This window comes from Carcharodon carcharias, chromosome 2, assembly GCF_017639515.1.
Source record: "Carcharodon carcharias isolate sCarCar2 chromosome 2, sCarCar2.pri, whole genome shotgun sequence".
NCBI classification, from domain to species: Eukaryota; Metazoa; Chordata; class Chondrichthyes; order Lamniformes; family Lamnidae; genus Carcharodon; species Carcharodon carcharias.
The window spans coordinates 1793256-1810920 of NC_054468.1; the positions used below are offsets into that span (position 1 = coordinate 1793256).

Below are 17665 nucleotides of genomic sequence, written 5' to 3' on the forward strand. Positions count from 1 at the left end.
AGGCCTTGGAGAGAGTGCAAAGGAGATTTACTGTAATTTGAGATTTCAGTTCCATGCAGAGATTAAGAGCAACTGGGATTGTTCTTCTTAGAGCAGAGAAGGTTATGGGGAAATTTAATAGAGAGATTCAAAATGATGAATGGTCTTTGTTTGAAAAAGTAGGTTGGTAAGCAGAGGTTATAGATTTAAAATCATTGTCAAAGAAGATAAATGAGGAGAAGTTATTTCACACAGAGGGTTGTTAAGGTCTGTGTGGTGGAATTATATTCCATAGCAACATTCCAAAGAAGATTGGACACATGTTTGAAGAGGATTAATATACAGGGTTTGGGAAAAATGTGGGGCTAATTTAAACAGCTCTTTCAAAGAGCCAGTATACGAATGACAGGCCAAATGGCACCCTTATGTGCTGTAAGATTCTGTAATTCTAAGTCTGAGTTTTGACTGTGACTTACATGAGTATATTTAGGTTCAGAATCATAAATATAGAATGTGCAATACCAAAACAAGATATTCTGCCCTACACAAGCCTCTTCCATCTCACCCCAATAACATATCCTTCTAGGGACAAAGGAACAGGGGATGACCATTCAGCCCATCGGGCCTGCTCCACCGTTCAATATGATCATGGTTGATTGAACGCTTCAAAGCCTTTTACCCACACTATCCCCATAACGCTTTACGTTACTGTTAATTGGAAAACTATCAATCTCCACCTTAAACATACTCAATGATTGAGCTTCCACGGCCCTCTGGGGTAGAGAATCCCAAAGATTCACAGCCCTCTGAGTAAAGATATTTCTCCTAATCTTAGCCCTAAGTGGCTTTCCCCTTATTTTCAAATTGTGTCCCCTGGTTCTGGGCTTCCTAAACAGGGGAAATATCTCACCTGCATCTACCCTGTCTATTCCTTTAAGTATTTTGTAGGTTTCAATGAGATCACCTCTCATTCTTCAAAACTTTAGAGAATACAGGCCCAGTTTCCCCAATCTCTCTTCATGAGGCAGTCCTGCCATCGCCAGAAGAGGTCTGGTGAACCTTCGTTGCACTCCCTCTATGGCAATAATATCCTTTCTGAGGTAAGGGGACCAAAACTGCACACAGTACTCCAGGTGCAGTCTAACCAAACTTCTATACAATTGAAGCAGGACTTCACTACTCTTGTACTCAAATCCTCTTGCGATAAAGGCTAACATTCCATTAGCTTCCTAATTACCTGCTGCATCTGCATGTTAGCTTTCAATGACTTATGGACAAGGACACCCAGGTCCCTTTGTACATCTACACTTTCTAATCTCTTACCATTTAAGAAATACTCTGCACATCTGTTCCTTCTACCAAAGTGGATAACCTCACATTTTTCCACATAATATTCCATCTGCCATGTTCTTGCCCATTCACTAAGTGTGTCCAATTCCTCCTGTAGCCACTTTACATCTTCCTCACAACACACATTCCTGCCTAGTTTTGTATCATCTGCAAACTTGGAAATGGTACATTTGGTCCCCACGTCCAAATTACTGATATATATTGTGAACAGCTGGGGCCCAAGTACTGATCCTTGCAATACTCCACTAGCCACAGCCAACACGAGAATGACCCATTTATCCCTACTCTCTGTTTTCTGCCTGTTAGCCAATCCGTAGTACATGCCAGAACATTGTCTCCTATCCCATGTGCTTTTATTTTGCTAATCAACCTCCTGTGGGGGTCTTTATCAAGTACACTACGTCTACCAACTCTCCTTTATTAATTTTGTTAGTAACATCCTCAAAAAGCTCCAACAGGTTTGTCAAACATGATTTTCCATTCACAAATCCATGCTGACTATGCCCAGTCAGATCATGATTATTCAAGTATCCATTTATCATATCCTTTATAACAGATTCTAGCATTTTCCCTACTACTGATGTGAGGCTAACAGGTCTGCAGTTCCCAATTTTCTCTCTCCCTCCCTCCTTAAATAGTGGGGTGATATTTGCTACCTTCCAATCTGCAGGAACCATTCCAGAATCTATAGAATTTTGGAAAATGATCACCAATGCACCCATTATCTCTATAGCAACCTCTTTCAACACTCTGGGATGTAGAATATCAGGTCCCAGGGACTTATCAACTTTCAGTCCCATTAATTTCTCCAATACAACCTTCTTATTTATACTAATTTCCTTCAACTCCTCATTCTCCCTAGTCCCTTAGATCTCTAAATCAGGGAGATTTCCCGTATCTTCCTCAGTGAAACAGGCATAAAGTAATCATTTAGCCTCTCTGCGATTTCTCTATTTCCCATTATGAATTCTCCTGACTCTGCTTATAACGGAGCTACATTTGTCTTAGTCAAATGCTTCCTTTTTACATACCTATAGAAGCTTCTACAGTCCATTTTTATGTTTTTTGCTAGATTGTATTCTCCCTTTCTTTACCAGTTTCTTGGTCTTCCTTTGCTGTTTTCAAAAAAACCTCCCAATCCTCAGGTTAACTTCTACTTCTGGCAACTTTATAAGACTTTTCTTTAATCATCTAGTTCTTTATCTCTCATTTGCATATCTAACTTCACCTTAAATACATCCTTGTTATCCACCTCAACTACTCCTTGTGGTAGCAAGTTCCACATCCTCACCATTCTCTGGGTAAAGAGGTTTCTCCTGAATAACTGGATTTATTGGTGATTATCTTATATTTGTGGCCATTAATTCTGGTCTCCACACAAGGAAAAACTTTTTCTGGAAATCTGCCCTATCAAATCTTTTCGTAATCTTGAAGACCTCCAACAGGTTAGAGATTAAAGTGAAATAGGAAAAGGCAACTGATAATTTTCAGGTTTGTGATACAGTTCTGATGAATGTAGCACAAAGGAAGATGGTTGTGGTTGTTGGAAGTCAGTCATCTCAGCCCCAGGACATCACTGCAGGAGTTCCTCAGGGTAGAGTCCTCATCCCAACCATCTTCAGCTGCTTCATCAATGACCTTCCTTCCATCATAAGGTCAGAAGTGGGGATGTTCGCTGATGATTGCATAATGTTCAGCATCATTCGCGACTCATCAAATACTGAAGCAATCCATGTCCAAATGCAACCAGATCTGGACAATATCCAGGCTTGGGCTAACAAATGGCAAGTAAGGTTCGCGCACACAAATACCAACCAATAACCATTTCCAACAAGAGAATCTGAAAATCATCCCTTGACATTCAATGGCATTGAATCCCCCAATATCAGCATCCTAATGGGTCACCATTAACCAGAAACTGAACTGGACTAGCCATATAAATACTGTGGCTGCAAGAGCAGGTCAGAGACCAGGAATCCGGTGACGAGTAATTCATCTCCTGGCTCCTCAAAGCCTGTCCACTGTCTACAAGGCACAAGTCAGGAGTGTGATGGAATACTCACCACTTCTCTGGATGAGTGCAGCTCCCACAACACTCAAGAAGCCTGACACCATCCAGGACAAAGCAGCCTGCTTGATTGGCACCACATCCACAAACATTCACTCCCTCCACCACTGATCACAGTAGCATCATTTTGTACCATCTAAAAGATGCACTGCAGGAATTCACCTAGGCTCCTTTGACAGCACCTTCCAAACCCATGACCCCTACCACGTAGAAGGACAAGAGCAGCAGATAAATGGGAATACCACCACCTGGAAGTTCCCCTCCAAGCCACTCACCATCCTGAAATATATCACCGTTCCTTCACTGTCACTGGGTCAAAATCCTGGAACTCCCTCCCTAACAGCACTGTGGGTGTACCTACACCACATGGACTGCAGCGGTTCAAGAAGGCAACTCACCACCACCTTCTCAAGGGCAACTAGGGATGGGCAATAAATGCTGGCCCAACCAGTGAAATCCACATCCCATGAATGAATTAAAATAAAGAATGTACAAAGTGTAAAGGAGATCTAGAAAAGGAAAAAAGTGAGACAAAGAGAGCGTAGATTAACAGCAAACATAAAAGGTAACGCAAAGATCTCTTATAAATATATTTAATGAAGGATGAGTCAAAAAAGAAATCTTCTATGGAGACAAGGGCCAGGATTTTCAGGCCCCACTGTAGCAGGAGCTGCCATGGGGAATGCAGCAGACCAGCCAAAAGTCCATTGACTTCCAGCGGGACCAGACAATCCCAGCAGCTGACAGGGCCGGAAAATCCTGGGCAAGGTCACGGTGGAGGTACTAAATGAGTACCTTGCATCTGTCTTCACTGGAGAAGAGGATGCTGGCAATGTGTCAGTAAGGGAGAAGGTGGTAGCAATATGGAACAGAATAAAAATACATAAAGAGGCAGTACTTCAAAGGTGGGCAGCAATCAAAGTAGATTCACCCAATCCAGATGGAATATATCCCAGGTCACTGAGGGAAGCAAGGGTGGAAATTGCAGAGGCTGTGGCCACAGTCTATCCCTCCTGCATATAAAAGAGAGACGACTGAAGGAATGCAAGTTATAAAAAGGGAAGGGAGATAAACCCAGCAACTGCAACTATATCAGTCGTGGGAAAATTTTAGAGACAATAACCTGAGGCAAAATTAATTGGCAGATGTAAAGATATGGGTGAATGAATGGAAGGCAGCACAGAGAGGAAATGTAATGATCTACCATCAATACAAATAGAAGATATTCATTCAAAGCATCTGCCATTTCCTTGTTTCCCATTATTAATTTCCCAGTCTCCTCCACTTAGGGACAAATGCTCACTTCATTTTTATATACTTGTACATAAGAACATAAGAAATAGGAACAGGAGTAGACTATTCGGCCCCTCGAGCCTGCTCCGCCATTCAATAAGATCATGGTTGATCTGACTGTGCTTCAATTTCCACATTCCCATCTAACCCCGGTAACCTTTTAATTCCCTTGCCTAACAAGAATCTATCTATTTCTGCCTTAAAAATATTCAATGACTCCGCCTCCACCACTTTTTGAGGCTGAGAATTCCAAAGTCACACAGTCCTCCGAGAGAGATTTTTTTTCTCATCTCTGTCCTATAAGGGCGACTTCTAATTTTAAAACAATGCCCCCTAGTTCTGTACTCACCCACGAGAGGAAACATCCTTTTGACATCCACCTTGTCAAGGTCATTCAGGACCTTATATACTTCAATCAAATCACACTTCACACTTCTAAACTCCAATGGAATCAAGCCCTTACCGCTCTTACTGCTTACTTTTCTTGCTAGTTTTCACATTCTAATGTTTCCCTCTATCTTTTTGTCTTTTAGTTATCCTTTGTCGGTTTCTAAAATTTTCTGAATCTTCTGGCCTACCACAAATCTTTCCAGCTTTTCTTTCAATTTGATTACCATCTTTAATTTCTTTAGTTAGACATGCATGATGCATCCCTTGGAGTCTCCCTTTCTTAATAGAATATATCTTTGTTGAGAGTTATGAAATATCTCCTTAAATTTTTGCTACTGCTTCTCTACAGTCTTATCTCTTAAACTGTTTTTCCACCACTGTAGCCAACTCTGTCTTCATACCTTTGTAATTGCCATGATTTAAGTTTAAGACTAGTTTCAGAGCCCAATTTCTCACCATTAGACTGATTGTGAAGTCATCTCATGTTATGATCACTCTTACCTAGAGGATCCCTTACTATGCAGTCATTAATTAAACCTTCCTCATTACACATTACCAGATCTAAAACAGCCTGTTCCCTAGATGGCTCCAGGGCATACTGTTCTAAAGAAACTGTTCCAAATACATTCAATGAATTCATTCTCAAAGCTACCTTTGCCAATTTGATTTGTCCAATCAAAGATTAAAAGCACTCACAGTTATTGCAATATCTTTCTTTCAAGCCTCCATTATTTCTTGATTATTTATTTATTCTCTTTCCGACAGTGCAGCTACTATCAGCTGGCCAATAAATTACTCCCCATCAGTGGTATATTTCCCCTGCTATTTCTTATATCCACCCAAACTGATTCCACATCTTGACCTTCTGAAGCAAGGTCATTTCTCACTACTGTACTGATCTCTTTCTTGAATAACAAAGCTAGCCCACCCCTTTTGCCTTTCTTCCTGTCCTTCCAAATTCTCAAATATCCTTAAATATTCAGTTCACAGCTATGATCACTTTGGAACCATGGCCTGAATTTAACAATTGCTGTGCAGGCGTGCAGCAGTCATAACACAGCGCAAAATGGCATGTGATGATACCGGGAAGGCTTCCCAATGTCACCGCACTGCTTTGCAATATTTTGGTTGGCAGGCGTGTATGAATATTGGAAGCGTACTCGCTGGCGATTAAGAGGCCAATTAAGGCCACTAACTGTCCAATTGTTTTTGTGCACTTCTACCTTTGCTGCATAGGCCAATTGGGCAGGCAGGCTTCATTTTTATCAATTATTCTAGGTCCCAGGTGGGATATAGAAATATAGACACATAGAAACTAGGAGCAGAAGTAGGTCATTCAGCCCTTCGAGCCTGCTCCGCCATTCATTATGATCATGACTGATCATCCAGTTCAATAGCCTGCTCCCACTTTCTCCCCTAACTCCGTGAAAACTTACAATGTTTTGGTCTCAACTACTTTCTGTGGTAGAGAATTCCACAGGCTCACCACTCTCTGGTTAAAGAAATTTCTCCTCATCTCAGTCCTAAATGGTCTACCCCATACCCTCAGCCTGTGACCCCTGGTTCTGGACTCCCCCACCATTGGGAACATCCTTCCTGCATCTACCCTGTCTAGTTCTGTTAGAATTTTATAGGTTTCTATGAGATCCTCCCTCATTCTTGTGAACTCCAGTGAATTTAATCCCAATCGACTCAATCTCTCCTCATATGTCAGTCCCGCCATCCCAGGAATCAGACGGGTAAACCTTCGCTGCACTCCCTCTATAGCAAGTACATCCTTCGTCAGATAAGGAGACCAAAACTGCACACAATATTCCAGGTGTGGTCTCACCAAGGCCCTGTACAATTGCAGCAAGACATCCCTGTTCCTGTACTCGAATCCTCTGGCTATGAAGGCCAACATACCATTTGCCTTCTTTACCGCCTGCTGCACCTGCATGCTTACCTTCAGCGACTGGTATACAAGGACACCCAGGTCTCTTTGCCCATTCCCCTCTCTCAATTTATAGCCATTCAGATAATAATCTGCTTTCCTGTTTTTGCTACCAAAATGGATAACCTCATGTTTATCCACATTATACTGCATCTGCCATGCATTTGCCCATTCACTCAGCTTGTCCAAATCAAACTGAAGCATCTCTGCATCCTCCTCACAGCTCACCCTCCCACCCAGCTTTGTGTCTTCTGCAAATTTGGAGATATTACATTTAGTTCCCTCATCTAAATCATCAATATATATTGTGAAGAACTGGGGTCCCAGCACCTATCCCAGCGGTACCCCACTAGTCACTGCCTGCCATTTGGAAAAACACTTGTTTATTCCTACTCTTTGTTTCCTGTCTGCCAACCAGTTTTCTATCCATCTCAGTACACTTCTCCCAATCCCATGCGCTTTAATTTTACACGCCAATCTCTTATGTGGGACTTTGTTGAAAGCCTTCTGAAAATCCAAATAAACCACATCCACTGGCTCCCCCTCATCAACTCTACCAGTTACATCCTCTAAAAAATTCCAGTCGATTTGTCAAGCATGATTTCCCTTTCGTAAATCCATGCTGATTCTGTCCGATTCTACCACTGTTTTCCACGTGCTCAGCTATTAAGTCTTTTATAATGGACTCTAGATGACCTGTTCTCTCATTGGTTCCTGAATGTATTGGTCCAGAAAAACAACCCGTCTACACTCCAGGAAATCTTCCTCTACAGTATTGTTACTAATTTGATTTGCCCAATCTATATTCAGATTAAAGTCACCCATAATTACAGATGTTTCTTCATTACATGGGTCTCTAATTTCCTGTTTAATGCCATTCCCAACATCACCACTACAGCTTGGGGGTCCATATACAACCCCCACTAACATTTTTTGCCTCTTAGTGTTTCTCAGTTCTACCCATACAGATTCCACATCGTCGGAGCTAATATCTTTACTCACTATTGCGTTAATTTCCTCTTTAACCAGCAATGCAACTCCACCGCCTTTTCCTTTTTGTCTGTCCTTCCTAAATACTGAATGCCCCTGGATGTTCAGTTCCCATCCCTGGACACCCTGCAGCTATGTCTCTGTAATCCTAACTATATCATACCTGTTTACATCTATTTACGCAGTTAATTCATCCACTTTATTGTGAATGCTCCTCGCGTTAAGGCACAAAGCCTTAAGGCTTGTCTTTTTAACATTACTTGTCTCATTCCCACTATTTTTCACTGATTCTTGCCCTTGATTTCTCTGACGATCACTTTTCTTATTCCACTTTCTGTCTTTTGTCCTTTATTTGATTCCCCCTCCTCTGATTCCTTGCATAGGTCCCCATCCCCCTGTCATTTTAGTTTAAACCCTCCCCAACCACTCTAGCAAATGTTCCCCCGAGGACATCAGTCCCGGTCCTGCCCAGGTGTAACCCGTCCAGTTTGCACTGCTCCCAACTCCCCCAGAACCAGTCCCAATGTCCCAGGAATCTGAAACCCTCCCCTTCACTCCACCTCTTCAGCCACGTATTCATCCAATATATCCTGCTATTTCTACTCTGACTGGCACGTGGCACTGGTAGTAATCCTGAGATCACTACCTTTGAGGTCCTACTTTCCAACTTACTTCCTAACTCCCTATATTCTGCTTTTAGGACCTCATCCCTTTTTTTTACCAATGTCATTTGTACCAATGTGTACCACGATCACTGGCCGTTCACCCTCCCCCTTCAGATTGTCCTCTAGCCGCTCTGAGACATCCTTGACCCTGGCACTAGGGAGGCAACATACCATCCTGGAGTCTCGTTTGCGGCCACAGAAACATCTATCTATTCCCTTTACAATTGAACGCCCTATAACTTTGGCATTCCCACACTTTTTACTCCTCCACTGTGCAGCAGAGCCAACTGCGGTGCAATGAATTTGGCTGTTGCTGCTTTCCCCTGAGAGGCCATTCCCCCCAACAGTATCCAAAGTGGTATATCTGTTTTGCAGGGGAATAGCCACAGGAGATTCCTGCACTGCCTGCCTAGTCCTCTTGCTTTGCCTGGTGGTCACCCATTCCCTTCCTGCCTGTGGACTCTTAGCCTGCGGTGTAACCACCTCTCTATATGTGCCATCCATGATACTCTCCGCCTCGTGGATGCTCCACAATGTCCCCAGCTGCCACTCCAGCTCCAAAACCCAGGCTTCCAGGAGCTGCAGCTGGAGACACTTCCTGCCCACATGCTGGCCCTGGGCAGTGGCAATGTGCCCGGCTTCCCACATGGAGCAGGAGGAGCACACCATGGCTTTGAGCTCTCCTGCCATTTGTTACCCTTTTAAATTAAATTAAATCTTTTGGAAGATACTTAATATCAAATAATATCAATTACACTAGGGCCCTTCTTCCCTGCTCCTCGTTATTGTAGAATATAGCTCTTACAAATGATATAAGGCCCAGAAGAAATGGAGAGGTGAGGAGTTAGGAGTATTAGAGTGAGTTGTGAATGTGTGGATTATAATTCATTTTTGGAATCATTTTGTTTATTTGGATAATTTCAGAAGCCTTAAATTTTTGTAGAGGTTTTCTGCAGACAGGCCCCTTCATTGTTCAAACCTGGGCAAACATAAAGTTTGACATGGGCATTGTGTACTCTGCTGGAGGGATCTCCTCAGATGAGGAGGAGATGGCAAGAAGGGAGAGAAGGCACTGTAAAACCGTCTGCTCTCAGGACCGAGAGGCACAACCAGAAGGGGTTGAGGGGCAGCAGGCGTTGCAAGGGAGAAGGGTCAGGAGAAGGAGCCAATAGAGCAAACAGGCTATAATCCAATTACCTGGACATGACAGAGGTGCAGTGCCAAAGCAGGTTCCACCTCTCTAGAGAATCAGTCACCGTAACATGTGACATCATTGGCCTGAAATAGCCTCGTGTGGGTGACCACCCAATGCCAGTGGCTCTGAAGGTCACAGTTGCCCTGAACTTTTATGTCTCAGAGTCACTCCAAGGGTCAATGGGAGATCTCTGCTAAGTTTTGAAATCTGTAGTGCACAGCTGCATCAAACTGCTGTCAGATGTCCTGTTCCGAAGGGTGAACACCTTCATTCAGTACAAGACAGACGAGGCCAGCCAGGCAGAGCGAGCCAGAGGTTTTGCAGCAATAGCAGGATTCCCTTGAATACACACATGTGCCCACCAATGCACCTGTAGGTGAGCCGGGGGTCTTTGTGAATAGAAAGGGGCTCCACTCTCTGAATGTTTAGATTGTCTGGGACCACCAGCACCAGATCCTGCAGGTTTGTGCCAGCCAGCCTGGGAGCGGCTATGAAATGTATATATTATGTCAGTCCCAGGTGTTAAGGCTCTTCATAGCCCAGCATGGTGGGTAGCTGGCTGCTGGCTATCCACTGTGACACCGCTCAGACAGCCAGGGACTGGAGCTGAGGAGAGCTACAACCGGAATCATCCCTCCACAAGGGCAATCATTGAGAGAACTACTCAAAATGAGATCCGCTGCCTGGACCACTCAGGGGGGCCACTGCAATATCATTCGGAATACATCCCCCTTACTGTAGTAGTCTGCTCTGCCCTACACAATCTGGCTCCCTCAAGGGGAGAGCTTATAGAGGGTGAAGACGAGTGGTGTTGTTCCAGAAGCCACAGAGGATGAATCCAGCAGTGAGTCTGTGCAGGAGCCTGATCAGCCCCAGGGTGATGAACAAGATCCAGCAATGAGGATGCTTCCCGGAGCCTGGGAGGTCCTGATTCTGAGGGCTTTCCACTAGGATTCCAAAGCCAGGAGTCCAAATGATCGCAAACGGACAGCCACCTTTTTGCCCAGGGCTGATGAGACTCTCCTGGCACCATCCTCTCCTGTCCCTCCATCTGAAATACACTTTGCAGCCCCGTCAATGTGTTACACACCAGTTCCAGGCCTCCTCCCTGTCTATTACATAAAGAATAAGGCCATTTGACATGATGTCACATTTTAATAGTGATTTGTGACAGCTACATACAACATGTCACAAGGATCAATGAGTAATGATGCACTCATGAAACGCGTTCTGTGATCAGAGTGATTTAGATTTCCGTTTACGAGTGCCACGTCTTGGTGCTTCCCCCTCGCTGGCAGCTGTGCTGGAGGCAGGCGGCTGACTCTGATGCCCCGTCAGCCTTGGCGACCTTGGCGGCCATACTCTGGTCACCGGGGCCTGTATGGGCCCCGACTGGGCAGGAGAGTCCAGCGCCATGGCTGGGCACTCCTCAGTTATTGCAGTTTCCTTGGATGTGATGATCACTGGCAGAGGGGCATAGCAGCTGCTGCCATCATTAGGAGCCCCCAGGAGCTGCAGCTGGTCCAGCTTTGTCAGGTTTCTTTGAACCTCCCTGCTCACCATTGATGGACGGGCAGCTGGCAGAGTCACCAGGTGCCTCAAACAGCTCTCACATTGGCACTGCCCTGCTGAGGTCACTGCCAGTGTGTGGGTCACAGGTCTGGACACAACTCCAGAAACCCCTGACTGAGTTCCTGGAGCTGCCTTTCCATGAGAGTCGCCACTGTGCGTTCTGAACTGTGGGCCGATTCAGTGTCCATGCTCTGCACGGACTCCTCCATCACAGAGACCATGGCATGCAGACCCTCAGGGATCTCTGACAGTTCTTCACATGCATCCCACTAGACAACTAGTGTTTGCCGCCTGATGGATGACTCCAGAGGCTCATCATCTGCATCAGGCTCAGCATCGTCCTGGTCTCCATAATTCTCTGACTGTCAGCGCCTGGGCACTCTCTGCCTCCGCCAGTTCCTCAAGCGCATGTGATGTGCCTTTTGCAGTGTGCACTACCATCTGCTCTGGAATGCTCATGCCCATTGATGTACCGGTATCTGCGCTGGTGCATGGTGCAGAGAGATGATGTGGCAAGGTGCAGCTGACTGTAGATCATCCTCTGATGTCAGGGGAGGGTCTTCCAGATCCTTCTGCGAACTGGAGGATGTTCCATCTGAGGGAGGGGATACATGTGTAAGTCTCGAGTAGTATTAACAATTCAGAGCGCACGCATTCTGGTAGCTTCTCAGAATGGACATCTGGCTGAGAAAAAACCTCTGAGTGGATGAACAATGGGGATGAGTGGATTTCACATGTCAGTCTTACATATCTCATACCCTCCCCCAATCTCCTCCTGGTCCTCTTACCCTCCTCTGAAACCCCTGCCTCTCTGTGACCAATGGACCTGGCTCCATGTCCACAAGCCATCTCCAGGATCTGCTCCTTCTCCTGACTTAGCAACAACAGGTTAGGGACACCACTGCCCATCCATCCTCGCTCTTGTGCACTGAGACTCTTTTTCTCCTGTAAGTGTTTTCATTAGAACCCAGAACTTTGCATCCACACACCCCAAAGTCACAGGTTTAGGTGCCCAACACATTGTGGTATTTTGCCCTTCCATACATGCCAGCCATCCTGTCTAGGCACATGTAGTCTTTAAGGGCACAGGAAGATGTGCCAAATGTAGCTTGGGGCTTCACACTCAGGAGCCCCAGCAAGTGCTGCCACATACAAACACATCTCTCCACAGTTACATAGGGATTCAGTACTCACCCTGGCAGAGCGCAGAGGTCATTGAACCCCCTACTGCACTGCATCCTAGGTCCTTCTGACTACATCATGGCCGCTGATCAGAGATGACCCCTCCATCCAGGCCTCCTTGTTCCACCGCGTGGCAGCGATATGCGCTGACATATACTCACGGTCTCCAGTAGAACCCGCAGTCAGCCAAAAAGCAGGGGGCCAATTGGCTACAGCTATTTCCAACACACCTGGCATAAGTTCTAGGGCCAGAAGACATTAGTGTCCCAGCCACACTTTCCTGCACAGGATATCACCAGTTGTCTGCCCCTTTAAAGATCACAGCGCCACTCTGAAACAGTTCCTCCATGCATAGCAGCCTTCACAGAGTTGCTTTTAAACCCCCTGTCAACAGCTACAATCATTCCAATGCCCGCCCTCGTCCCACCACTCACCCACCACCCCCTTCACCCCGGCAGTGCTGAGCCTCTCTCAGCGCACATTTCACGTTGGCCAGCAAGTTAATTGGCCAGCCAGTGATTACTTGCTGTCAGGAGCTGCTCATGGGCGGGAACATCCATTTTTACTGTTTCTCCTGACTGACCATATTTGCTGGTGCTCTCTTATGTTTACACACCCTGTCCCTTCCTGTCACATAAGGATTACCATTCCCCATTTCACTGCCCTGCACCATCACCTTGTCCTTCTCTTTAACTTTCCAAATCGCCCCTCACGTGAACCCTCTCCCAACTATTTAGTTTAAAGCGCTCACTACCACCCTAGTTATATGACTTACCAGGACGCTGGTCCCAGCACAGTTCAGGTGTAGACCATCCCAACAGCACAGCTCCCACTTTCTTCAGTGCTGGTGCCAGTGCCCCATGAATTAAAACCCATTTCCCCTGCACAATTTCTGAGCCGCGCATTAACCACTCTGAACTTACTTACCCTATGCCAATTTGGTTGTGGCTCATGTATTGGTCTAGAGACTGTTATCTTTGTGGTTCTTTTTTAATTTCACCCCAAGCTGCACATATTCCCTCAGCAGAATATTTTTCTTAGTCCTACCTATGTCAGTAGTGATCATGTTCACCACGCTAACTGGATCCTTCCCCTCCCACTCCATGTTCCTCTCCAGCCCTGGAGATATCCTCAACCCTCCTCTGAAGGAAGAATTGGAACAATACTTGAAGCAAAATCTTTAAGGGGCCCTGAGGAAAAATCAGAGGAATGAAATTAATTTCACATTTCCACCAAAGAACTGGCACAGGCTTGATGGGCTGAATGACCTCCTTCTATGTTCTATCATTCAGTGATTCTGGATCATCCTCCAGTCTTTTCCAGAAAAAGAGCTGCAGCCTCTCTATCTTTGCTGATATGGATAACCTCTCAGCTCTGGTATTTACTAAATCTTCTTCACTCCCTCTATATCCCTTTTATAAAGGGAGGCTGAACCTTTCACAGAATTCCAAGTGTGTTCTAACCAAGGTTCTACACAAGTTTCAAATAATTTCTCTATTTTTCAATCCTATCTCTCTCTAGAAATGATTCCCAGTGTTTTGTTTGCAGTTTTATGGCTTTATTAACTGAGTCACTATTTTTAATGATGTGTGTCTCTTTGCCCCCAGATCTCTCTGTTCCTCACCCCATCAGTCATTTATTTTCCAACCATTATGTGACCACCTTATTCTTACAGCCCAAACATAAACCTCACAATTATCAATATTGAAATTCATTTGCAATTGCATTCCCATTCTGTAAAATAATTAATGTCTTCCTGTATTTTTTCAATCTTCCTTCTGTATTAGTTATATCTGCCAATTTGGTGCCATTGAAAATGTTGATATTGTATTTCTGATTTTCAATCATTAATGTAAATGGTGAACAGATGTGGACCCAGCACTGATCATCATGGGAACCACTTCCCACTTTTTAGCAACCCGAGTAGCTACCTTTCACCCCTTCGCTCTGTTTTCTGTTTGTAACCAGCTTGCTATCCGTTCTGTTACTCCACATGTTCTGACTTTAGGATGGAATTGCACTCGATTTGCACTAAATGCGGTAGCAGCCGGGTAAAACAATGGTTTACCTGCCGGCCGCAAAGCGTATGGTCCCAAACCCACCGCATTAATTAAGCATTCCCAGGATACACGCCACTTTGATGACGGACAGGCTCTGATTCGTCACTCCAGGCCGTCACTTTGCCGCTTCATCACACCAGGCACCACATTTAAGGTACAGCCGCGCTCAGTGCTTCCAGCCCAGGGCTGCAGCAAAGAAGACACGGCCCTGAAAGGCAAGAAGATCTTAGCCCTTGAGCACCTTTTGGATGCCATGGAGGTCTGCTGTGATGTCCTCTAGCCTGCTCTGGCCGCAGGAGGGGCAACAACATTACCACTCTGGCTTGGAAGGCAGTGGCAGCGGTGGTCAGTGCCAATGCTGCACAGAAGAGGTTGGACATGCAATGCAGGTAGAGGATGAATGATCTTATCCATGCAGCTAGGGTAAGGCAATCATCTCATCGCTCTAAACTCACACACTTAAGCCCATAGCACATTCGCTGGCATTTCACTCATTGCCAGCTCAAGGGACGTCACCACTCACTCTCTCACACACACCCACACATCTCCATCTGGCCTCGTCTCCTCTGGAGGCTGCCTCCTCAGCCCTCACCATCTTGAGGCCACTTGCCCCCTCACACACCCTGGGATACCTCCCTTCCCCTGTACAGCCCTTGTCCTGCAGCCTCTCCCCTTGCCTGAGGCCACTTCTACCCTTTCCCCAAACAAGCCCTAGCCCTGCAGCCGTTGAAAAGCTGCCCTCATACGGCTGATCTGGTAGGTAGAGACCTGCCTGTAAGACCCCCTAAAAGAGATGTGGTGCTGTGTGTGAAGCCTGGCACTGATGACTGCGAATGCTGCCTGAAGCAAAATAGGCAAATCAACCTCGAAGTCCCGAGTGAAGTGCAGCCGGACAGGTGCAAGCTTTATATATCTGTTGTGAAAAACGGCGTGTTTTCCCACCGAGGTGGGCAGACAATCCAGCTGGTGGTGGAGGTTGGGGGGGAGCGCGGCGGGGGGTCGGGGGGCGGGAGGGGACTCCGGCAGGCTGGCCCTATAGAGATAGGCTGATGTATTACAATGAGGTTCCCGACATCGGATGGTGGGGGATGCGGCCCATCACCAGGTGGAGTGGATGATCGCAAACTGGTTTCACGATGTTGTGAAGCCGACTTTTGGCCTCGCCATATTGTCTGTTCACGCCACCAAACACGCCCGACGCCAGCGGGAATGGAAAATCCCGGCCTTAGTCACGAATCTGCTATGTTGTACCTTTATCAAAAACCTTTTGAAAATCCATATATATTACATTAACTTTGACTAATCTTTCTACAGCACTGGCTGAATGTCCTTCATCTATCATGCCTGAACTGACTCTTTGGAAATTAATCCTTTCTCCCCTTGGCCTGTAACTGTTTCCTTTTCACACAGTCGTTCAATTTATCCAAATTTTGAAAGTTACTGTTGAATCTGCTTCCAGAAGCCTGTTCCAGATTACAGCATCTCTCTGTGGAAAAGTAAATTCTTCTCATCTCCCCCAGGGCTTATTGACACTTATTTGAAATCTGTATCCTCTGGTTAACAACCCGCCTGATCGTGAAAACAGTAATTATTCCATCTAAACCTCTTATAATTTTGGAAACAGAGATCAAACCTCCTGAAAACCCCAACTTCTCCACATAACTGAAGTCCCTCAACCTGGTAAATCTCCATGCACCTTCTTTATAACATTGATATCCTTCCTAAAGTCAATGCCCAGAATTATACAGTCATAGGATGGAATTTAATACCTTCTCCCAGTGGTGAGTTTGGAGGTTGGGGGGCAGTTAATCATACGGGAAGGTATGGGGTGGGAACCCCTCTGCATCCTCCCTCCACCCGATTAGGTTCAAGATGGTAAGGCTTGTGGACTGCCCTCACCTGGATGCAAATTGACACCCCCCAGTGGGCAATTAGTGCCCAATTAAGGGCTAATCCCACCCCGCTACCGATAATCAACCAGTGACGGGCAGGAAGTCACCAAACGGGAAAGCTGAAAAACGAAGCCTGGCCAAGTTTGTTTGCAGACTCCCCAGGGGTCCCTCGTTGCCTGGCACTCAGTTCCCGATCAAGAGATCCTGTATCAGGAAGGGGGGTGCCTCTGAAATCCACCTCGTGCACCTGCCTCCAACACATCTCTCCCCCACCCTGCAACCCATCTTCCCCCAACCCCTACCCTGCGATCCCCATTCTCCCCCAACCCCCACTCTCTGACTCCCATCCATCCCCCAACACCCACCCTCTGACTCCCATCCCTCCCCCAACCCCCACCCTCCGATCCCCATCCCCCCTCAACCCCTACCCTGCAACCCCCATCCTCCCCCAACACCTACCCTCTGACTCCTATCCCTCCCCCAACCCCCACCCTCCGACCTCCATCCCCCCCAACCCCCACCCTCCAACCGCCCATCCTCCGCCAACCCCCACCCTCCGACCCCCAACCTCCCCCAACCCCCACCCTCCAACTCCCATCCTCCCCCAACCCCCACCCTCCGACTTCCATCCCTCCCTCAACCCCCACCCTCTGACCCCCATCACCCCCAAACCCCTACCCTCTGACCCCCATCCTCCCCCAACCCCTACACTCCGAACCCCATCCCCCCCAACCCCAACCCTCCAACCCCCATCTTCCCCTCAACTCCCACCCTCTGACCCCCATCTTCCCCTCAACCCCCACCTTCTGACCCCCATTGTCCACCAACCCCCGCCCTCCGACCCCCATCCTCCGCCAACCCCTACCCTCCGACCCCCATCCTCCGCCAACCCCTACACTCCGACCCCCATCCTCCGCCAACCCCTATCCTCCGACTCCCATCCCTCCCTCAACCCCCACCCTCTGACCCTCATCCCCCAACACCCACATTCCAACCCCCATCCTCCCCCAACCCCCACCCTCCAACCCCCCATCCTCCCCCAACCCCCACCCTCTGAACTCTATCCCCCCTCAACCCCCACAGTGTGACCCCCATA

At 46.7% G+C, this 17665-nt stretch overlaps 1 protein-coding gene across 4 annotated transcripts in view; it reads left to right on the forward strand.

The window, feature by feature from the left end:
* Positions 1-17665, forward strand: part of masp1 (MBL associated serine protease 1) — a 689839-nt gene that overhangs the window by 559700 nt on the left and 112474 nt on the right. The gene's annotated exons all lie outside the window — the stretch shown is intronic.